Source organism: Camelus bactrianus, chromosome 5 (assembly GCF_048773025.1).
Source record: "Camelus bactrianus isolate YW-2024 breed Bactrian camel chromosome 5, ASM4877302v1, whole genome shotgun sequence".
NCBI classification, from domain to species: domain Eukaryota; kingdom Metazoa; phylum Chordata; class Mammalia; order Artiodactyla; family Camelidae; genus Camelus; species Camelus bactrianus.
In genome coordinates, this window is record NC_133543.1 from 72,251,820 (window position 1) to 72,277,292 (window position 25,473).

At 35.1% G+C, this 25,473-nt stretch overlaps 1 protein-coding gene across 13 annotated transcripts in view; it reads right to left on the bottom strand.

Annotated features, from left to right (window-relative positions):
- MAP2 (microtubule associated protein 2) overlaps nt 1-25,473 on the bottom strand; it is a 263,519-nt gene that overhangs the window by 176,305 nt on the left and 61,741 nt on the right. For all 13 annotated transcript variants that reach the window (XM_074364078.1, XM_074364076.1, XM_074364077.1 and 10 more), the window contains exon 2: nt 24,260-24,308. The gene's annotated coding sequence lies outside the window, so the exon portion shown is untranslated. The remainder of the gene's footprint in view (nt 1-24,259; nt 24,309-25,473) is intronic.

Sequence of the window (25,473 nt, forward strand, 5' to 3'; positions counted from 1 at the left end):
TCAAGAAATGTTATCTGTTACTAATGGCAAACTAACAAAAGGTCTCACATTAGTTACTTAACAGGGCTCAGAAACAATCAAGTTGCCCTATGTTTTAAGGTGGAGGTCCCACACATTTTGGCAGGTTATCTCAGTATTTTGCATAGCCCCTTGGGGCAGCCAGGCAGCGAGCTGGCTCCATGGAGCCCTGGTCCCTTCCACCAGCACTCAACTCCCATTCCCTCCAGCTGAACCAGGTCCCTGCTGCTACCCTCCTTGTGTGAGAGAATTCCTAGAAAAATCTCTCTCACCTGGACCAGCTACTCTCACTCTGTTTTACCCTCATTCTCTCAGAAATGGCCTTGACCTGTGAACAGCTCTGCTGTCTTCCCCTGGAGGGTGGCATTACATCAGTTTCCCTAACAAACCAATCTAGTTCCTCAGTGAACCCCCAGAACCCCCAGAAACTTCTGTTTAATCTGAACTGGAAGTAAACCCAGACAATCAGGTCTTTGTTTTAAAGGGCTGTATTCTATTAATAAAATAATCCCTCACACCTTAGAATTTTCTCATACAACAGAAAGTCAGAAGGAAATCTGCCAAAATGTGCACCGTGGCAGCACCTGGGTGGCAGAAGCGGGGCTCTATATTTCTTTCTGCTTCTTTATACTGTTCTGTACTTTACAGAATTTCCACAGTGAAAAAAAACAACAACTAGGAAACCAGAAAAAAGATTTTAAAAGATATCTTCACTGAGGAAGCGGCAGCAGCAGGGAAGAATAATGTGAAAGTAAATCTTATTTGACAAGACTTGGTTTTGAAGTTGTGAAAAGGGAGCAATGAGCACAGAATGAAGCACAGAATCCTTGAGAGAAAAGAAGTCTGAAAGGGAAAGTGGTGTGTGGGGAAGGGTGAGAGGTCCCCAAACTGCAGCTGTTTCACCAGAGAGCAAGGTAAGCCTAGTTTTTCTGGTACATTAAAAATTCACCACTGAATTCATTGGTGAAAAATTCATCAAGCTTGTTGGTCAACTAAACAATCAACCAATGAGTCAAAAGTGGCAGATGCAAGAAGCCTATAGATCTAGTCCACTTCCACTTTGGTGTAGGATGTCACTTTGTGACTCTGAATTCCAGGGGGCCAGCTAAACATGGAGACAGACGATTTAGTGAGAAAGCACTAAAAGAGGGTCACGTAAACGTGGACAGTTCCAGATTTAAGAATCTGTTTTGGTAGTGTCTTTGTCTGGTTTTGATATCAGGGTGATGGTAGCTTCTGAGAATGAAGAACCTATATTCAATATCTTGTAGTAACCTATAATGAAAAAGAGTATGAAAAGAAATATATGTGTGTATCTATATAACTGAAACATTATGCTGTACACCAGAAATTGACACAACATTGTAAACTGATTACACTTCAATAATAATAATAATAACAACAACAAAAGAATCCGTGAGCTGATATATATGGGTGTCACAGTCAGGTGTAGATGGCAGGCTCCGGATTTCAGAAAAGTCTCCACTTAAATCCAGGTGCAGTTAGTTATAAGCCGTGAGACCATGGAGAAATTGTTGAACATCATCCTTAAAATGGGAATAATGATATTACCTAGTTCTTAGAACTGTTAGAAGAATTCGATGAAATAACACATGGTTGGGCTTTAGCGCTCATTAAAAATCAGGCATGATGATGAAGATGATGATTATGATGATGAAAAGCTTATCTGAAACAAGTAAAACCTAGATCATATGAGAGTTTAAGCCATACCAAGGGCTTATTTTCTAATTAGCTGAAGGAAGGAAATAATCAACATGTGTATTTTAAAAAGAAATGACGTTGTTTAAAGACACTCAATTCTCAGTAAGACTCTTCCCTGAGGAGCCTAAGATTAGTTGCGTAAGAGTGCCCTATTTTGGTTAATGACCAAAACTGTTTGTTCCTGGATAATTAAACTCACTTAAATTTAGCATTACAAACAGAATAAATATCTGCAAAAATAGTTTAAACCAGTGATCCATATACTGCAAACTTTATTATTCAAATTTCAGCATTTACTTAAATTTTAAAAACCATTTAAACTACACTGAAAAATGAGTCATATTAGTCAACCAATAAACATCTCAACAATATTGAAGGCAAATTTTATTCAACTTCTGTATCAGTATTCTCAGAGTTAATGTGCATAAATGTGGCAAATGCACATTTAATTATGTTATAACTTATTTCATGGAAGTCTCTTTTAGGCTTATAAATGTACTGTCTGCATTTTCTTTACAATGGTACTTAAATGTAATAAGAACTCAGTGGCACTGGTATGATTTCTCACATTAAATAGCTTTAAAAGCCATGCTATGAAATGATGAGGAAAACATCTTGAAAGAGGAGTAGCAGATGTTTGGGGACACAGAACGGGGACAAAATGAGCCCACATCATAAGGAGACTCAGGTGCAATAAGAACTCAGAAACAAAGAGAAGAAAATTGTCTTTTCTTTCCTATTAATCTGTTTTTTTTCCCCTTCCTCTGTTTTTCTTTCTTTTTTTTTTATTTATCGTATAATCAGTTTACGATGTTGTGTTAATTTCTGGTGTACAGCATAATGTTTCAGTCACTCATATACATACATATATATTCCTTTTCATTATAGGTCACTACAAGATATTGAATATAGTTCCTTGTGCTATCCAGAGGAAACTTGTTTATCTATTATATATGGTAGTTAGTATCTGCAAATCTCAAACTCCTAATTTATCCCTTCCCAACCCCCTTTCCCCACTGGTAACAGTCAGTCTGTTTTCTATGTCAGTGAGTCTGTTTCTGTTTTGTAAATAAGTTCATTTGTGTCTTTTTTTTTTTAGATGCCATGTAAGTGGAATATGGTGGAATATCATATGGTATTTTTCTTTCTCTTTTTGGCTTACTTCACTTAGTGTGACGATCTCCAGGTCCATCCATGTTGCAGCAAATAGCATTGTTTTATTCTTTTATTCCAGTCATCTGTCGATGGGCATTTAGGTTCTCTGTTTTTCTTATGAAGAAAAAACGGTTTGGAATTTCCTACTTATCATGTTACCTAATTTGCTCAATAAAATTTTAGCCATTTACCTGGATTTGGTCAGAAATTAAACATATCAAAGGTACTATATGACTTTGGATAGTCTACAAATTAAAGAAAAATATGTATTTCATAGCATCAGCAAAAATAGATTCTGCATAACATGCATTCAGTAGTAGCTACAGGTGCTATTCTTAACAAGTAGAATCTAAAGATGGATAAAACATATCGACTACGGTGCCAGTGATACTGAGAAGCTACTGGGATACACAAAAATGTGGGGGGAACACATATTTCATAATCATACAGACATGCGTTAAAATTCAACTGCATTTCTTATTATCTATGTGATCCTGAGTAAGTTAATTCTTCTAATGCTCAGATTCTTCAACTATAAAAGAAGGTAAATATGTATATTATTGCATGATTATAAAGAAAAAAAGTTAATACATGTCAGGAACCTAGCATGCTACCTGGAACTTCATAAATGTTTGTCCTCTTATCAACACAAATCACTAAGATTTATGATTTATTTCAAGCTGAGAAAAATACTGAGCCTCATGCATAATAGACAACTTTAAGAACTCAAATTACACAATTTGCAAGAGATATTTAATTTCCTGTCTATATTTGTCCTCTAAACATGTAACTAAACAGTGAACATTCACTGCTGCCCCAAAAATCTGCACTTCCTCCTCTGATTAACAAAGAAAAGAGACCAAATTCTAATGAGGCTGCAAATTGTCCTCTACTATCCATTCTCCCCTTTTTCTTCATCAAAGGAATCCTCAAATGTTAGTTGGGCATATGTTTATTCTGAATAAAGTCCCATTTCACTTTGAGAGCAAAGTATGACCAAATAACTAAGTTCTGGTCAGTGGGATTGAGAACAAGAGGTGTGTCTGAGCATAGGGTAGGATGGTGCCCTTCTCCTGCTCTTTCCTCTCTCTGCTCTCCAGGAATGTGTATGTGATGAGACAGCAGGCGCTGAAGCAGCCATCTTGGACATAAAATGGAAGTTGCAGGTTGAGGACAGCAGGGCAAAAATCTACAGGGCGTCTGGGTCCTTGAATAATGGTGCACTGTGCCAAACTACGCTTGACTTAAATTTACAGTTATTTCAGGTTTTTTCATCATTCTCTCATGGATGTAGTCAAAATTAAATATATCTAAGAAACACACTGCTCTCAACACTCACAGAATTATTAGATTTATTTTCCTTCCATAGTTACTAATGGAAAAGAAAAAAAAATTGTCAGGCCATATATAATCCTAAGAAATTACTTCAGCTGCCCAGATGTGAGTGACTGGTCTAAAATAGATAGGAGTATAATTAAAATTTATAGTTAAAATGAGAAATAAATATCTTAGAGGTACTTAGTGACATATGTATTTGCTCAAAGTATTTATTGTTTCCCTCTGGAGCATTTTTTTATCCTGCTAATATCCTTTAGGAATTTGATGAATTTGCTTGCCTTTTACTCATTTTAAATGGAATTCTACTTTTAAAAACAATTTAAAAAGGATTTTAGGGGACACTTTGTCTTTATAAGACTGGATACACTAGTAGCATTTCTAATTATCAGACCCATGTTTTTTCTTGAAGAGCTATTTAAACGGACTTAACAGTAATATCCATGATTTTCATAGGAGATGTATGTTTTTCTCCCTCACACCAATCAATGTCCCTCGTCCCATGAGTTCAACTGCTACCTCTTTATCAGAGTGCACACTCAATTGTTTGCTGAATTTACTTATTCAGTTTAGTCAATGTGCAATGCATTGACTACATGCTGATTTGGACTGAATACTCTGCTAATTAAATATAACCCTGACCATAACAGAATTCCAGTCTTCCAAAAGTTGCTTATTTCTCTTCAAAATGCAATGCCCTTGTTGCTCCAATATTGCATCTTTGACACCTGCTGCTGCTTCATCCGCATCCCCTCTTTCTTACCAACAATCCTTAGTTTTCACCTAGACCAGGCAAACTTCATTTTGAGGGACAAACAGGACCTTGTTACTCTTAGTTTGGACACAAAGATACTTAAGAAACCGTAATTCATTGGTCTTTTCCATAAAGAGACTCTAGAGATGCGATTTTGCTTTTAAAAGTGTACAAAGAAAATGACTAAGGAGAATATGTGTAAATACTGAGGGAGGACCCTAATCCTAGTGCTCTTTTAGCCACAGTAAAAGGTCTGCAAGTCAAGTCTGCAAAAGACTGAATTGTTAATATGTTAACGAAATTATAATCAAGAGTGAAATGTGGCATCTGAAAGAGCTTCCCATAAATGATAGAAATGGTTTTAATTTTAAAAATAAATGCAACATTGTATTATTTTGTAAATTAAAGCAGATTTAGTATAAAAAAATCAAAAGAGGGACAATCATTCCTTTTTTCTAAAACAGAATTACATAGAACGTCCAGGGAAAAACAGTACCTGTATAATATACCCTGTTCTAAAATATTTTATTTTTTAGCCTTAGACCCAATTAATTATTTTGAATATTTTCTCTGAAGAACAATGGATCACTTCTAGAAGGTTCTGGGGTTGAAATTACATGTGCCATGAGGATGATGGAGGCAGCCATATAACAGGGGGCTGGGAAGCAGAGTCGAGTCTTCTAGAAAATTGACTGTGGATATTTTCCGGAAAAAGAAATGACAGCTTCTGCACTGCAAAATTCTACAAAAGCACATAATTTAATAGATTCTATCCAGCATGTCCACAACTTACTAAATAAAATTTAAGCTCCTGCATTAACCCAGATAAAGAGTTTAGTATAATAAGTCCTTACTGGATCCCCTGAAGAAATGAACTCAGAGAAATTAGAGTTTTTGAAAACCTAAAAACAAAGTCAGGGATGTAGCCTGTGTCCTGTCACTGGTTCTCCAGTTTTAGCATCAGAATCAACTTAGAGGGCTGATAAAAACCTGTAATTCACAGGTTTCTGATACCCTAAGTCTGGGGCAGGGCCCAAGAATTTACATCTCTAACATGTCCCCAGGTGTTGCTGATGCTGCTGGTCCAGGGACCACATTCTGAGAACCACTGTCCTACATTAAGGAAGAACACAAGGAAGCCAATGAAGGGGCTCACCCCTCACCCCTGGGAGAGCACAGCCACGTGCGGTGTTATACTAAGCACCTGAGAAAAAGCTACGGACATGGTTCCTTAATCAATTGTGTAAACTCACTGCAGTGAAGAAAGCCACCTCTGAGGACATGAACTATGGGAAGTGGAGAGAGAAGACAGGCAGAGTGATGTGTCTGAGAGGGGAAACCAAAGCCCAGTGGACATCAGTGAATGCATGAAGATAGTAACTAGATTTACTCATTCAATAAACATTCATTGAGCACAAACTGTGTGCCCCAAAACTGGGCTGGGGTGAGGGACTCATCAGTGTCTCACCAAAACAGGACGTGCTCCTGCTTTCTTGAACTCCATGGCTAGGGGAAAATAAACAGTAAACAATTACACAAATAAATATAAAGCACATCAGATATACCTACAATGTATAAGTGCTGTGGAGAAAAAGAACAGACAGGGTAGGTTGCATTTAAGTGTTCATTTTCCACACAGGGTTAAGTGGGAAGGATGCCCACCAGATACCAGACATAAGAGCCGCCGTAAAAAACTGAGACCATTCCAACCGGTAACTTTAGCATCCTCCAGATGCCCAGATTAGGATAAAGAACTCTAGATAGTGAGGGTGTAGAGTTCATGAGAGCCCTCCAGCTTAGAGGTCTACCGTATTTATATAGTCACAGATCCAGTTTAAGTAGGCCTGGGAGAGAAGACAAAGTATTTGTTCGTTTTGTGGTCGGTGAGCTTTATAGATTCTGAACTATACTCCATTCACAGATGTGCTGTGGGGGATCAGGCTTAGGAAAGAGGTTTGCATATTTCGTACTTCAGGTCAGAAATGAAATTTTTCTAAGACGCAATGATCATGGTCAGAAAAGAGTAATACTGTTTGGCTTAGTTATAGCTCCAATTAAAGCAACACTTCCTTCTTTCACTTTCAGTATGGCAGAATATAATCAAGACTTAGGTCAGCCAATACTTCTGAAAGGATCTGGCACAGATAATTCAACTAGGAGGAAAATTCTATGAATTCTAAGGTAATTCCTTGGTTATTTTTTCTCATATAGTATAAGAGGCAGAAGGATAGAGGATTCCCTCCCAGGCAGAGTCCTAGCCTTTTTAAATTTGTCAAATGCTTACATCATGAAATGCAAATGCTCATGTAACCAAATAAGTCTAGTATGCTCTAAACATACCAAAAAAAGGAAGGAAGAAGAAAAAAACCAAAAACAAAAAGGTGGAAAAGTATCAAAAACTCCAGTACCTCTTTTCGTGTGCTCCTATGTGGACGTTAGTTTGCGTATTTGAATTGCATTTCCCTCCATTTTGAGAATTCTCCACTTTCAGACAGTGAAATAAAGTGTATATTATTATTATTTAATCTCTTGATTTCCTGCATTCTCATGAGGTCACCTCCTAGACTCTTTCCTAGTTTCCTCTTTTAAACCACAGCTGCATCAAGCTGACTGCTACACTCAACACGCAAGTGCACAGGACTTGTGAAAAAGTGATTGGGCATTCCCAATCCACTGATGGTTGAAAATACTTTGAGTTATCAGCTCTTTTTTAAAAGCCCATGGTATGTTTAATTTTGTAGACCTATCTCCTCTGCATTGCTTTGTAAGCTTTGAAAATATCAAAGTCATGACACGACATGAGAAGAATTCTATTTTGACAAAATGAAAAACAGAAATTCTTCTACTCAGAAAAAAAGGAATGTGATGGAGAAAATAAATGCAAAAATAGAATTGGCTGAAAACCAGCAACCACAAGAAAAGAAGTACTGCAGGAAATGGAACTAATCAGTTACTATAGTGAAGATTTTTTTCCCAGACTTTCTTGAGGGGAAAAAAAAATTTGTAAATTGATGTAGAAACTAAGAGTTTGGACAAAGCTACGTATGTATATAGCGTTGAAGAATTCCATGTGAATATTTATTTTCTGAAAAGACAACAGAGGTTTCTATCCAGTGAAATTTCCCAAGTTAATCTCCTTGAGATTCTTCTAATATCTTAGTGAAACTTTAGTTAGGGGTTGGAGCTTTTGAAGAGTAAGGTCTATATAATGATGCCATGACACTCTTTCCAAAGGTGTGACTATCTTTGTTCCTAACTGAAGTCACTTCAAGGATCAGCTCATTGAGGACCAGGCTTGCTTTGACAGAATCTCCCTTCAGCTCAGCCACAGTCATTGCCTACAGATTATCCTTCCTTGAATTGATAGTCATCTCCACATTGGCAAATTTTGTGATATCGAAGTTGCCCCTTCCGGTTACTCTCTCCTCATAGCTTACTCATATAGTTTGGTTATTTTGGTATAAAATATCCCAATTATTTTTTAATTGCTTTATGCCTAAGAAATGTCGTTTCTAAATATGGATAAAGGAAACTGATCTCTGTATATTTTTAAATAGATTTAGAAATAATTGTTATTTATTTCCTAGGGCTTTTGGGGAAAACCAGTGTCATCAAACTTGCAAAATATTTTGTGATTAAAGTTTTTTTTTTTAAATTAGAAGCTAATTTACTTAACAAAGTCTTTGACAGGTTTGACAGCCTCTGGACATACGTGCAGAGATGGCAGATTCACGGCTATAAAAAATGGAAAATAATCTTTATATAATTTTCAGTATCATGCTTGACTTTAGTGTGTGGTGTCAAGTAAAAATGGTGCCCAGAAACTCAGACCTTGTCCTGAAACCCTGGGCTGATACAGTAACAGTATTTAAAAACTATATACATTAGAAACCATATGACTTATCTCTATTCTGTTTATATGTAAGAAAACCCAGGTCTCAGGAGTTAAAATTCATTATGCAAGATCACACATCTTCTTAGCAAAAGAGGCAAGAATTGAACCCAGGTCTCCAGATGCCAAGGGACGCTGATGGTCACTAGTTATCATGGGGTAAGAGAGCCCCAGTCACTAACAGAATAGCACAACAGGTAATGAATAGAAAAAAATTAATATGAGCCTTTTTCACACTCTTATTTTCACCCACAGAAGCTTATTCATATATAAATCAGTGAAGTTCTTGAGACATTTTATAGTCACCATTTCACAATATTCAGGGAAAAGACATAAGGATTAAAAAGAGGATGGCTGATGAAACGGACTCTGAGTCAAAGTATTTTGTGGATTTTTTTACTCATTCTCTTCATATTTCACAAATATAAGAATAAAAATTGATGAATGTGTCCTTTATGCAAGATGCTCTCCTAAGTGCACCGCATATATTACCTCATTTATTTCCTTGACTACTATTGAATCAATTTTTAATCTCAATTTTTTGAGATTATTAACATAGTCATTGTCATATAGCCATTAAGTGACGGAACAAGCACTTGAACCCATATTATTCCACAGTCTTTATTTGTATTCAGTGAAAAAAATTGCTTAACTCTTAAAAGTTATCCCCCTGACTCTGCCTACCACCTTATCATTTTCTAATAAAATATATTTCTTTTAAACAATTAGACTAAACAAGCTGCCTCTGCCCATGGAAAAAAAATTATATTCCTAGAATTAGACAGAAACAAATATTAAAATTGATTCTAAATAGAAATAAATAAAATAACCAGGATGTTCAATTGAAAATATTTATGTATCGAGCATTTAAAATGCCTTCTCAAGGTTTCCATGCCAACCTTTCTAGAATGCTAAAATAAGCTGTCAAATAACATTTACTCACACTGCATTATGTAGGCTTTTGATACATTAAACTCTTTCACTGTATTTTTTTTAATAAGCCCAATTAAATTTTGAATATTTAGCAAACGGGAAGACATAACACTGGCACAAGTCATTGGTGAGGCAGGCAATGTAGCTTTTGTTTTTCTAAATGAGAGAAGCCTTAAAAAATAGATTTCAAGGGGACTTTTTATTTCCGTTAACTTTCTTTTTATGTATATCCATAGTTAGTCATAGCCTTTGAAAATAGAGTTTTATAAAAGTTAAGCTTAAAATACAAACGGCACTAGTGCTTAGCATTGAATCTGGAGAAGACAAATCTGGAAATCTAGGGCACTTGTATCCTTGACTCAGACCACCTGACAAAGGAAACAGAAAGAAAGAAAAAGTCAAAGGGAGCTGAACACGTCTGCTTATTCCTCTTATGCAGTTTGATGAGATTTCTTTTTATTTACTGTGCCCCTTAAGGGCAAATAACTGTAGTTTCATTGAATGCTATGTATGATAGGGGCCTCTACTGGTGAAGGAGAAGGGACTCCTGTGGGTCAAGAGGGGAGGAGACAGGGACCTGGCATGTAGGTCCAGCCTCCAACAGCCAGAAGACACAGGCTGATGGCAGCCCAGACAGGGAGGTTAGAAAGGGGATGTTCAGAGCAGCAATAGAGAGGGGCACACAAGGCAGTGGGAATAATAACAACAGCAACCCAACAAGAGGAGTGAGTGACAGTGAGAGTAATCGACACTTACTGAGTACGAAAATTATATCAGGCAGGGTGCACGGTTTCAGAAAGACAGTGATGACAAGGCATAATGGTCTCTGCCTTCAAAGAACTACAAATATAATTAATAAGAAAAATAAATGCTAAGGAATGTGAATAAAGTAAAATGCAGTGAGAGATCGGTTTTGGAGAGTCACGGGAGTACATAGCCAAGACATCTAGCCCAGTGGAGTGTAGGCTCCCCTGAGAAACTGATGACTGGGCACTCATCTCAACAGAAGAAAAAAAAATGACAATAAAAGGGAGAGGCAGTGGCAAGAGAAGAGGCTGGAGAACTATTTACTGGTGCTAACTAGCTTAAGGTGAATACAAATACCAGAATTTAATTTGTGCCTTACGCATAGGCACACAATATATCATATCTAAAGATGGGATTCAGGCAACCATAGATAAACAGGCAAAGACAACTGTAAATTCCTGAGAGTCACAACGACTCTTATTTCATGACCCACAACTGTGGGCTGTACTGAGCTGACGGAGTTGATGCCTCATTGATTTATTGGTCTGTGCTTCCTGTCTATAAGTTGTAATAGGTTTGAATGGAACACCTGGATTTCTGAAGGAGCAGCATCAATGATTACTTTCGCTGAATGAGGAAGACATAAGACTTGATCAAAGGAAAACAGACAAAGACAAAGACAAACTTCCACTTAATAGCACGTAAAAAAGACCCTAATTAATGCCTCTGCTAATAACAATTTCCTGGGAGAGCTCTACAGCAGCAAGACTCTTACATATATTAATAACTCTGAAACTTATTTTATGTTCTGATTTGAACCCTCAATCAGTGACTCTACTTCATAAAATACTGATGATATTCATAGCACTTTCTAGCTATTTTGAAAAGTATTTGTCCCAAACATTTCTTGAAACATCATATAAGATGGGGGCAATATTTTCCACAATCTGAGATTTAAGGTTCGTCAACCTACTTCAGTGACATGATTTAGTATCACTTACAGTCATCTGTAACACTTCTTCCAGCTCACTTCTCCTCCTCTGTTTCAGAGTTCAAAATGCTCCTTTATGGCCAATGCCATCATTTTTGCTCTGGCCATGTTTACAATGCTGTGACTTCTGCCTTGATTCACAAGTGCATGGCCATGCCTTTCTGCTCTGATTAGCTCTTGGTGTCCAAGTTTCTCTTTCCTTAATATGTTCTCTCACATCACAGATGAGATCCAGTGGTGAAACACAAGGAGCCCCGTTCTTTGTACGACAGCACTGGTAGGAAAGTTGCTGAAATGCACTGTCCGGTTTTGTATCCAGTGTGAGGCGTGGCTCACCAGTTTTGCTACTTCTCTAAACGTGACCGGACAAACTCTCCTCATTTGAATTATGTTTCTGAAGACAACATTTTCTGAACTCAAACTTTAAATACATGATCTACCAAAAGATTTTTATGTGTGATGTATGATTTTATTCCTATGATGTCTTGTAAAGCTGAACAACCAAATTACGTTATCAAATATTTAATCTATCATTTATTGAAAATAATATCAGAAAGAAGCTGGTACTTATGAAAATAACTGAATTTAGCATGTGAAGCTTCTCCTTTAAAATATGCTAGGGAATGGATTATGTGAAGCTTAAAATACTGATCTCAAAATCCCAATTTCTTGGCTTAATCAGATCAGACGGATCATAGATGCCTCTAGTGTTATCTTTAAAAGCGGCAGAGTCCCAGCTGACAGAATTCTAGTACGTCAAAGCCTCTCTACTGCTCCTACTCTGGGAAGTTAGAAGGGAGAGATATCACTCCTTACAGCTCTTAACAGCTGAAGCAGCTTCTTTTTTTGAAGAAGAAGAAGAAGATTAAAGAATTTACAAGAAGCAAGGCAGAAGCATAAAGACAGACAGATGAAGGTGGGAGGAAAAGGTTATGATCCAATCAGACACCTTTTATTCCTGAAGGATAAATTGTGTGGTTTCTTTGTCAAGAGAAAAAAAAGAAGAAGGGATTTGGGGACTTGACAGGCGCTGGCACACAAAGGCTTTTAAAAGCCATCAACTGATGCATTTTTAATTTGTAAATAGGTGGGGACAAATCATTTTGCAAACTGCACATTATATTCAGGGGCATCACACAAATGAGCTGTGCGGTTCACGGATGTACTTCAAAGCCTGAGTTACCGCCTGAGTAAGAACGAACAGGATTGTGCCTGACGTGTTCCCTCCCAGCACACTTGTTGGCACACTGTGGTGCTCACAAAAGCATTTGTTTAATGAATAAATAATTTACTAGGTGTCAGTTTACAGAGACTGGAAATAAGTTTAGCCTGACTCAGTACTAAAATAGGAAATTACAAAAAGCTCTAACCCTGACTTTGGAGGCAGGTTGGCATAATGAGGGATTTTCCAAAGGTGCCATGTGTGATCCTTCATCTCTCTGTCATTAATCAGCACTACTGCAACCAGACAGTAGTGACAGGATACTGTCACATATCCCAACATGTAATCAGCAGTTTTGTTCGAAGGGTATTGAGTGATACGGGCCAGGTTCGACATAAATCCAATGACACACACAGAAATTTAAAACTGTGAGTCTGAAAAGTGTAATAAAGAGCAAAGTAAAAATACAGCTAAAAACTATCTATGACACTATAACTCCTTGAGAAGTAAATGGCCTTGTGAAAGGGAAAATATTTCGTCTTGTTAAAAAATGACTCCCAGAAGGCCTTAGGTTGTCTTAAGAATTTTCCCTTAAATATACACCCTTATAATTAGAAGTCAGATCTTCATCCCCAAATTAATAGAAGCAAACAAAATAAAATACTATGAAATAATACTTCTGTTGGAAAGGCTGAGCCCTTGTTATTTCTTTTCTCCCTGCACAGAGAAATAAAATGTGTCTAGGCGAAGGCTGCTGCTTCATTATTAGTCATTATTATAGTTTTCTCCATGTCCTTCTTTGCAATGCTTATTATATTCACACACACAGATATGCATTTTAAACTGTTTCTACTAAATTTAAAGAGAAATTTTAAGAAAACAAGCAACAAGTATGGAAAAAGTATGCTGTGATTAGAGCATATGGGGTTTAGCTCTGTATCTGTATACATATTAAGAAATGAATCATTGGCTATCTTATAGGGAAGCCTGGCCTTAGTAATCTCCTGATCTATTTATCCTCAGCAGATGCTCACTCTGGGTGTAAACTGAGTGATTACTCCCAGAAAGCTCATAATTGCTGTAATTAGGGTCACATGACCTCCAGCTTGTCTTGCTTGGGGGGGAAAAAAAGCAGATGGATAAATATTAGCATTTGAATGAGCACCAGAAGTCCTTTAGTTGAGGAGAGTTTAAGTTAAATGCACCAGAAATCTGTGAATGTCCAATCTCAAACACACTTAAAGGAATAATTCTTTTTATATTGTCATTCTGCTCTCTGCAGAGGCCCACCTTCCCTTATAAAGGTCAAATCTGAGCAGTCCTTTCCCACTTATTTATCTAGCAACCAGGCTACTATGAGAGTAAGGAAAAGAGATTTTATTTAAATCTTTCCACTGTAAATCCTATTTCTTCTTTTTTTAGAATGTATTAGCAGTACTGAAGAACTGAAACCATCCATTGACTACTTTTCTTAAGAAACAATAATATTCATAGTAAGGGCAAGTACAAATTAAAAATAAGGGGCTTAATTCTCCCTGTTGAAAAATAAGGTTAGAGCCTTCCCCCTTTCCTTTTTCTTTTAGAATTTCTTGCACAGTCCCTTTCAAATGCATGGGAATCTTTATAATGGCTAATTAAGTCTTTGGTCACTCTCACATTCAGAAATGTTTTTACAAAGACTGGGGAGCCATCATTTTGAAATGCAAACATCGAGGGGGAATAGCTCCTCCATTTCCCAGTTTTTGCTGGAGAGGATTAGAGCCTAATTTAGGTTGGCTTCTGGCTCCAAGTTGTAAAACTACTTCCTGTTATAAAGGTACTAGATAGTCTCCCTCACCACTGAAGAAAGCCAATTAGCTAACACAGATGGCCATCCCAAATGCTAGGAAAATTTAGTCCTCTTACTTGAGGACCAGTTATTGTTTCTCTTGAAAGCATGTACGTAATGGGTTGTATCTGCTGGGCTATATAAAAGGGTGAAATTTCTTTTGATCTTTGCAATCTCTTAGTGGATTCCCACTGATACCCATCACATTCTAATGTAAAGCTTATTCATTACTGAAGTGTTTTTTGTTGTTGTTTTTGTTTTTGTTTTTAATGGATGTACTGGGGATTTAACCTAGGACTTCATGCATGCTAAGCGTGTGCTCTACCACAGAGAATTTTATTTTTATTTTTAAATTTTTTAAAAAGTGTTTTCTTTCTCTACCAACTTTGTGGAAAGGAGTTCTGGGTTGGGAGAAGTTTTTGTTCCTAATTATATTTCCCCAACAAATTCAATTCCAATGAACCCTTCTCCCAGGAATGGAGTCTTTTTAGATAATTTAACAATTTAAATGGTGAAATTCCAAATTTCCCATGTGAAATTTAATAAAGAGATATAGCATTTAACTTTACTATTTCATTTACCTCTAATTACAAACAAGCTTGGTTATATTAATACCAAAATAAAATAAATCCAGATAGCACAAATGTCAGTTGGAACATTTAGTTCCCATGTGTCAAGATATTAGTGTTTATTTTTTTTTCTTTTCACAAAATCTAACTCAAAACATAATTTTGTTAATGGAAGCTCTTGGAACAGACCTCCATGCTAATATTTCTCTATGTAACTATTCATCATATACAAAAAGAGCAGGAAAAAATCTCATGATGGATTGGATTCCTGCTCATAGTTTAAAAAAAAAAAAGATACACATAAAAGTAGGGCAACAAATATTTGTTGAAAGAGAAAAAATGGAAGACTGAGACCGAAGGAGAGATGGAAGAGGTAAAATTCAGGTCCAAAGTAAACTTGCTCTATATCCTCTGTTTCAGGTTTCCCAGTCCTCTGTCCTTTGTCTCTGTTCTATAGAATCCTTTTAAGAAATGCCCTTTTTCTACCTCTCACTTCTCTATTTAAATTCTAGTCACCTTTAAACCCAGCTAAAATTCCTTTTTTGTTCATGAAGTCCTTGTAAATCACAACAAATTATATCTTTTCCGGATCTCTCTAGAAAGTTATGTCTGTACTTAGTATTTGATTATACTGCCATGTATTTGTTGCTATTTATACGCATTCACTTTCCTTTCCCTTAACTTGACTACAAGCTATTGGAGAGCAAAGGAACCATTTTTAATACTTCTAAAGCATCCCCAGACCCTAGCACTCAAATGAACTACAAGTGTATTCTCAACACCTGCTTTAGTAATAACTGCTCTGTTTCATTGGAACTGCACCTTCTCATGTAGGCTTACTTCATATACGCAAAGATTTTAATATGAAGGTACAGGTAGCAACCCATGGTTTAGTAATACTATCATTTATGACTCTCATGAAACTATGAAAATGAGGAAAACAATCTGATTTCCCAAAGTCTAGATCAAGCAAAAGAGGGTTATCACCCGGGCTGTTTTACTTTTTCTTTTTTTCTTTCCTTTCAAAAAATTTCTGTTTGGCTCTCAGGCATTTATCTATGACTAGACTTTTTTCTACATAAACGATTATCTTCCTTGGGCACATTTCTTCCTTCCCCCAACCCTCCTCATCCTCCCGCCCTGTGAAGTTGTGTTCTTTGATGTGGGGTCACCTTAGCTAATGACTTCTACATCCAAGAAGATGGTACATTGTTTGGCTAGCTGGGTGGAACACCATTTACGACAGTGTCAAATGTGAAATAAAGAGGTAAGTATTAAGAACAACATCGATGTGTCTTCATGAGATACATGATGAATTGGTAAAAAAATCTCTGATCAAATCATGGCATTGAAGTAGAGAAGATACTGTGTTTAATCTAAAGAGAAACCATTTACCTTAGAAAATGTTCTGAAAGCAAAACCAAATCAAATCACATTTCAAACACTTTCAAGGTCTCAAACTGGTATTTTGCCATACACTGTGGTGACAAAACACATTACATTTCTGAAGGTTTTCTATGCTGCTTTGTTGAACAATGTAATCGACATCTGCATCTTCTTTTATATTTACATAAAGATCAATAGCTTCTATATTTTCTAAACACAAAGTTAAAAGAAGTTACGCGACTTGGTCTCATTCTTCTTCTGCAACTGAGCACCTTAGTAGTAACCAACAAGAAAGTTTACTAAAACTACCCAGGTAGAGGAAAATTAGAAAACTAACAAATATTTGCTCATCCTTTATATAATATAAAAGAAAAACAGCAATTTCACATAGGGTAGAATGATGTGTGATAGAGGTAAATAAAAACTATTTAGGCAACTCCTGGGAGCAGGGAGGTTATATTTATAGTTGATGCACGATTATTCAAGTACCAAAGTACTTATTTAGTAACATGGACTTTGTATGTTGTGCGATACTTGTATGAAATAGATGAAGAGGTGATTACACGCCACTGAAACATTTATATAATATCCTAGCCTGAATATATAAGTACAATTTCTTTAATTCATTTCACCTCAAACATACTATGAATAGGAAAAGATTTAAATTTTCATTTCCAAATAGTTAAAACAGGTAGAAAACCCCAAAGGGCAATTATTATTATTTGTGATACTAATGCCAAATGGTCTGTTAGATCTCTGAGTCCCTAAGAGAAATGGAAAGTCAAAGTGAAATTTAAGTCTTTGGATCTATAAAGTTGTCTATCAAATTAAACATCCTATTCAATGACTCATTTTTTCCGTATTTCCAAACTTATCTAAAATACTTATACAATGAAAAAAGAAACTTGGAAATAAAAATAAGAATCACAACTAGAGAAGAGAATTCTTGTAATTTTCCTTTCCCTAATGGTTTCAGAAATAAGGCCCTCCGTTCCTCCATGGATACATACATGTTTTCTATCCCTGTTGTTTAATTTAGTCACCTCTAAGGGGCTGATATTCTTTAAGGCTGGCTTAACACCCCTTACAGATGCCAGCATGGGTGTTTTTTTTAAAATGGGCAAACTCATTCTTGTACCTTCACCTCATACTTACAGAGCACTTCTGTCAAGGCCCTAATACATGACAACATATTTACGGACAAGACTGAAAAAGTATTTCCACTCTATAAGTAAAATATCTTCAGGCAAAAGACATCAAGTGCATTCATTTATCATTCTTAAGATTAATATCTTATAAATGAAGCCATCATTGAACGGTGTATATATGCATATTATAAGCAAGTAATTACACTTGGGTACATGTGTATTTTTCTATTTAATATTATCCCAAAAAAGACTTTATATTTTTAAGAACTATTACATTTCACAGAGAAATAGTCTATTATAAGAATTGTGTCCAGTTTAATGACTAAGTTTCTCTATTCATAAAATGAGGATGGTAATACTTAAAGTTCCAGATATCTATTTGCCTTCTAAAAACTAGCTAGTATACTTCTTCTACTTTTAAACTATGAACTTTACTTGACAGACATACAACTTTTACCCTAAGACAGAAAGGAGAGAGAGGGAGAAAAAGAGGGACACATGAGGAGATATATAGACAAGATGTTTGTGTAATGTATTAAGTATCTTTTAAAAATTCAGCTCTTCATTAATGAGATTTAAAATAGTGGAAAGAAAAGTAAACAAAGCAAAGACTGAATCAACAGAAGTTGATGGTCATAAGACACTGAATGATATGGAGTGAAACCAAATCCATTTTGGTTTGCATTATATGTAATATTCCTTTTTCTGCTATTCAACTGATGATTTTCTAATATTAGATGAATAACTGATGAAACTTAGTCAGTCTCATATGGATTTATAGAAGCTGAGGAACAAGAAAGCATATCCCTTTTTAATAATATAAAGTTCTTACTTGCAATAAGTAGGCCATAAAAGAAATAAAGACTTTCTATATGAATGGACTCTTTCTTACATAAGAAGAAAATGTACTTCTTCTGTTATTAAATCCTCCAAACTGCCTTACTAAGATACAGGCCCAAATTAAAGTCATGGTATTCTTTAATGATGTAAATGGTCTGCAAAAAGACCAGCTGTGCTATTCTTTGGAATGGCATTCTTTCTTTCAGATGAATTCAGGAAAAGAATAAAAATTAGTTGGTCAGTGCATTAAATCCACAGGATTGATCTCATAAGCATGGGGTTTGTATGAAAACATATCCAAGGGGTTGTCTCTTGTAGCTATTTGATACTGTAAACATTTACTTAAGACAAAAAGAATCAGCTAGAATTTTCTTTTTTCTCATGTGGAAAAAAATGGATCTGTTACTTGCTATTTAAGATATTTCCAGCAGGCTGCGTTTTCCTATTTATCCTCTGTGGCATCAACAAGCCTATTTCCTCAGGATGTTAAGACTTGTCAAAATAAAGGAGCAATTCTGGAAACATAGGTTTCTGAGGCACTTCGTTTAGGTTATATGAAGAGACTGAGGAGTGACAGCAAGTTTGCCTTCACCCCCACTCCAACCTCCTCTCCGCCTCTCCCATTCCAAATCATGTGGCCTATTTCTTGACCGTATATGTTTGTAACGGGAAAGGATTACTGCTTACAAAACGAAGAAAATAAGTATTTATGATGCTTCAGAGTTCAGAAAGCTGCACACAAATTCTCCCAGGACTAACTGGTCTTTCCAGTTTGAAATCTGATTCTAGCAGCTCTATAGCTCGCCTTAAAGTGGTAAACAAATGATCAGGCATTTCACAAACCTTTCCAGAATCTCAAAGTCACTTTATCCCATTTCATTACGATAATTACAATTCTGGATATGTTTTCATCCACGAGTATATTTTTATATTATAGATGTAGGAGTAAAGTAGAATGACAAAACAATCATCCCTCTTATACCTTTACTTTTTTAAATTCCCCAAATTAAACTGAATGATTCTTACTGTTTCAGATGTCTTTTGGGTAATTTTTTGAAAATCCTTGCTGTTTTGCTCAACTTTTTCCATCACCAAGGGAGAGAACACAGTGATTAGTAATTATTACACATATGTATACATATATATTATTTAGCTATATATTTAGTTTACAAATATGTAATAAAATTGTTCATTGTTGCCTCTAATCTTTATAATTCATTCAATAAGCATTTTTGGGGTGACCACTCCTATGAAGTCCTACTTAGGACACAGGCACAGGGTGATGTCCCCAGTTGCTATGAGTTGCTAGGGGAGATAAGGCTAATCTGTAAATAATCATAATAGAAAGAAGCACGAATGAATGCTATGAGAGATGTGTGAAGCAACACGAAGCAAGTTAGGGGGAAATAGAGCTTCTCCTTGAGGTGGTAACTGAAGGTTGACTAGCTGGTCAAAGACTTGTTTGTCTTGACTCTGGAGTTCTCAAACCATTGCAGCTTACTGGTAAGACATAAGAATATCCTTTTCCCACTTCTGATTATATCAGAGTATTAGAGTATTAGCATTTTCTATATTTTTTTAAGTGAAAGTCTGCTTAATTGTGCAATATGTTGCTTAGTTTGTTAACAGTATCTTTAATAAAAGATAATAACAGCACTCAGCAGAGTAGAGAGAAATCACTTTCTGCTCAGTTTAAAGCTACTATATGGGTGTGTGTATAGATAGACAGATAGAAAGATGATTCTGGCTTCTTTCATTTACGTATTTTATGACAATAATTTAAAGATATTCATTAGTTTTATTCCCTGTCTTGGGAGAAACACCACAATGTATTACTTATGTGAAAACTATGGGAAAAAAAAGTCTTTGATAGAGATTTAATAAACGAATTGAAATCCTCCCTAGTTAAGATCTGTAAGTATGTATTATCTCATGTAATCTTTAAATGAAGTATGTTATTTTTGCTCCCATTTTTCAGATAAGATAATAAAATCAGACAACTTGTCTATAAGCAGCTCAGAAGTCAGGAAGCATAGAAGGCATCAGAATTCAAGGCAGAAGGATAGACTAGAATTAGGAGAGAGACCCAAGTCCAGGTAAAAATAATGAGATATTGCAAATAGTCTGAATGTCCAACAATGAGTAAATGGTGAAAAGAATTATGGAATATCTATAGGATAAAATATTACACAGTCATTAAAATCACATTTTCAAGAAATCAGAAGTTGCATGATACAAAGATTAACTTCAATTTTGTGAAAACAAAGCAAGACAAAAGTTGGAGGGAAATATAAAATACTGGTAGCTGTATTAATAATAAAAAAATCAGAAAAATCAATACACATTTTTTTAAAAGGTAAAAAGTGTAGTGTAAGAATCAGTATCAAGCTTGACTTCCTAGTTTCTGGACTTTACTCTGGATCCCTTTTGTAATGACTTTAGGAAATTCAACTTTTTTTCCAATCTACATTCAGTAATATTGGATTTCATAGAATCTAACATACAATCCATTGTAACACACACTTTATTTGCCACCAAGAAAGAAGAAAAAAATTTGCCAATTTAACTATGGCATTTTTTGATTTTATAGAGTTTAATGTGAAAAATGCACATTTTAGAGTAGATGAAATATTGCAAGGATATTTTGAAAAATGTTTATTAAGGTATAGTTGACATATAACATTATATTAATTTCAGGTGTACATGATTTGATGTTTGTATATATTGTGAAATGATGACCACAACAAGCCTAGTTAACATTCATCACCATACATAGTTATAGAATTTTTGTGTGTGTGATGAGAACTTTTAAGATTTAGCCTCTTAGCAACTTTCAAAGGTGCAATACAGTATTATTAACAACAGTATCCATACTGTACATTACATCCCATGACTTACTTATTTTATAACTTGAAGATTATAAATTTTGACTCCCTTCACACATTTCACAAATATATGACATCTTTATCTATTTAGCCATAGACAGACACTTAGGTTTTTCCCATATCTTGGCTATTGTAAATAATGTTGCAATGAACATGGGGGTGCATATATCCTTTCAAATTAGTGTTTTTACTTTCTTCTGATAAATATTCAGAAGTGGAACTGATGGATCATATGGTAGTTCTATTTTTAATTTTTTGAGAAACCTCCATAGTGTTTTCCACAGTGGTTGCACCAATTTATATTCCCACCAACAGTGCACAAGAATTCTCTTTTCTCCGCATCCTCTTCAACACTTGTTTCTTATCTTTTTGATAACAGTCATTTTAACAGGTGTGAGGGGATATTTCATTGTGGTTTTGATTTGCATTTCCCTGAAGATTCGTGATGTTGAGCATCTTTTCATGTACCTGTTGTCCATCTATATGTCTTCTTTGGAAAAAAAATGTCTATCATATCCTCTGTCTATTTTTTAATTGAATTGTTTGGTTTTCACTCTTGAGTTATACGTGTTTTTTTTAAAATATATTTTGGGTATTAGCCCCTTATCAGATATATGATTAGCAATTACTTTCTCCCTTTCAGAAGGCTGCCTTTTCATTCTGTTGGTGGTTTCCTTTGCTGTGCAGAGGTGCAAGCACATTTCTGATACTCTATTTTATATATCCCTATTAACAACTTGCTTTTATCTAGCAACACTAGTTATTTTTTTTCAGCTAATATTATAGAAAAAGAAGCTTTTCTATGAGGGAAATCTCTTTTTTTATTTTCCTGAAGCAAAAGAACTTAGCTCCAGTTAAGAAAAGAATAGTAATTCTCATTATATATCACATTTTGTGTTGAGAATCTGGCTGTTTCTGGTGAATTAATATATTTTTTAAAAGCCTTGTAACATCTAGCTGCTTTTCCAAAATATAATTTAGATAACTGATTACCAAATAAGTATCTTTTCATTCTCAGTTGGAAAGAGAAACAATATGGATTATACTGAACCACACATATCCAAATGGGAAGACCTGGTAATATGAGACACTTAAACATGTTTCCATTTCTATGTATATTTTATATATTTTGATCAATATATTTATTTTGGAATATGTAAGTCATTCTGACTTTTCACAATTAGACCACACTTAAAGTATGCTCACATTCCCACAAAAGAAACTCTTCATATGGAAGATGAGTAGATAACTAGATAGAGAAAAGTTTTTGTCTATTACTTTTAAAGTTTTTTTAATCAAAATCTTTTATTTCCTTTCTTTTTACATGTTTCTTTTTAGTTTTTTTTTCCTTTCTGAAAAGTGGCCAAAATGAGATAAGACTTCAAGTTGTCATGTTGATCATATCAACCACAAAACAAAAATCCAAAATGGAAAAGGACAAATACAATTTACTTTTAATTAAAATTTAAAAGTAACAATACAAAATATTAAAAATATTCCTGATTCAAAGATTTACACTTTGCCAAAAATCTCATTTTCCTTGTAATTTCTAGTTGGCAGATGGGTAGAAGCTGTCAGGGAAAGAAAATTAGCAAAAAGTCCAAAACATCTTACAAGAAATTCCATGTTTAAATGAATGCAAGTTTACATAGAATATACTGAGAAATTAATATAAAAGGAAGCCAATGTTAGTGTCTTCAGTAAATTCAACTCTAAACTATATGAACACATAATGAAACAACGCAGGTTACAAATAGACTTCTATCACTTTTATAGACATGTTGCTTTTTTTCCTTAGTAAGTTGCCAATTATCAGTAGGTATGATTCCAACATATCCTATTTTCTACAATCCCTTCCTATTTCAAGAATAAGAAAGCACAGGTTGTATATGAAAAAGAGAAATAACAGTAGTCTTGGGTACACATGCACATGCAGTGTGTGTGTGTGTGTGTGTGTGTGTGTGAGAGAGAGAGAGAGAGATGAATTAGGGGTGGAGGAGCAAGGTCAGAATTGAGGCCAAAAAAGATATATATTTACCGTGTGCCTGCTAGACACTGCAACCTGAAGGATAAATGTGGGCTTTACAAGGCTCAATTCCTGATTAATGTAAGCATAAAGGGAAAGCCAATGTTTTTCTTTCTGTTAATTATTAATCAAAAGTCTATACAAAAAGTTTAGCAACACCTGGCATTTTGTTCTTACTTGAGCAACAAAAGCCCTTATTTCTTTCAGGGTTTAGTTTTTTATTTTGTTTTAAGTCTGAATACGTGTTCTAGAGAAGAAAATAGGAGGGACAAATGAACTTCTAAGCCTGCTGATGTGAGTGCCCTCTAAGGCTCTGTTACTACTCTGAACTCAGCTAAGCTAGTTTTGAGTCTCCCAGAACCAACTGATGAGAAAACAGAACAAAAGGAATGCATCTTAAAACTCGGCTAATTAGTTGAAATTTGCAATTGATGAGCAATTTTTCAACTCTACCATCCTTATTGAAATGTGGCTACCAAACTGTGGGCTTCAAAATTATTTTGCTGTGAATTCAGAAAGCTGACCATTCTTTAAAATGTTAGCAGGCTCTACAAAGAACTCATTCTTTTGCTGTGTACTTATTAAATTAATGAATTAGAATTGGATCTTTTTATTTCATCAAAATTCAGCAAGTAAGACAGGTAAAAGAAATGAAACTTGATAAACAAAAAAATACTAACTATAAAAACAAACACTGTTCAGGAAAACATGTTTTAAGTGCCCCAAGTCTGTCATATATCCAGTTCTCACCAAGTTTCAGCATTCTAACACAACTTACAAGAGTACTCTGACCCAGTTGTCCAAAGGCCCAAGATGCCTCTATTTTATTTCACAGTTTGTTTATAATCAATATAAACACAACACCAACCTTAATTCCAGCCAGCAGTCACAAGATACTTGGGGTCAGATCAATAAATCTGAAAGACAACCAGAAAAATATCCCATAAGTTAAATTAATGGAATGCTTTAGTGTTATTTTACTAGTGAGGAAGACGAAGTTACTTGCACCCTTGCGCAGAAAATGTACTGCTGACAATACATCCACATCCATTTACAAGCAGCGGTTATATAGTTACAAAACTTTAAATTTCATGTTTTCTAGATTTCATTTAAAAACAATATTAGATGTTCAAATTGGGTCCTATTTTTATTTTTAGCAGTTTCTATTTACTTGAAGTGGAACAATTCTTATGCTCATGTTCTATCACATCAACCAAAATATGTTTTTTAAACAAATTCTGTACTGAAATGTACTACCATTTATCTTGAAAGATGTTTAACTAAAAATAATAAAGCAGATGCATTTGGATCCTTAATCGGATTTAACATCCACAGACAGTCTGCATATTAAAAGTAGCAGGATCAACAATCTGCTTAAAGGTAACAAAAGTCATGTAAGACAATTCCAATGGCAACCTAGCAATCTTTCCATTATTTTCTTACACCTAAGTCTTCCTACTAAATCATGCTGAGAAGGCATTGTCAACTGGAAGTAACCAGAAAGTTTACAAAGGGCAAAAGCAAACCCCAAACTTCTGTGCCGAAAGTCAGCCTGTCTTTTGGACAGTTAGTAAAGAAAATAACTTTAAAATGATAGAGTGGGATTCTTGGCTTGCTGCAGGGTGCATCCACGGCTAAAGCTCCAATGTGAAAAAACCACATTAGGTTTTAGAAGTATGTTTGTGAGTAACTGGTTGGAAGTTAAAAATATGTTCCATACAATATTGTTGTAAGAGGTTCATTATTAGACTCCTAGATTAAGTCCAAAGGCTAATTAACCTAAAATCATAATTACTTAGTGAAACAAATAGCCTAAAATAATATTCACATATTTTGAGATATGTTAATTAGCTTGACTGTAGTAGTCATTTTACTATGCATATGTATATCAAATAATGTTGTACACCTTAAATATACACAATTCTTACTGAAAAATAATATAAAGGGAATACTAGTAAACAAAGAAGTGCGACTGAAAATGAAATTCTTGATTTGTAATCTTAAGGGCAGGTGCTTAAATGCCCTTATCATATAAGAATGAAACTGTATCCATACAATTTAGATAAAAAATAAGGATTTGCA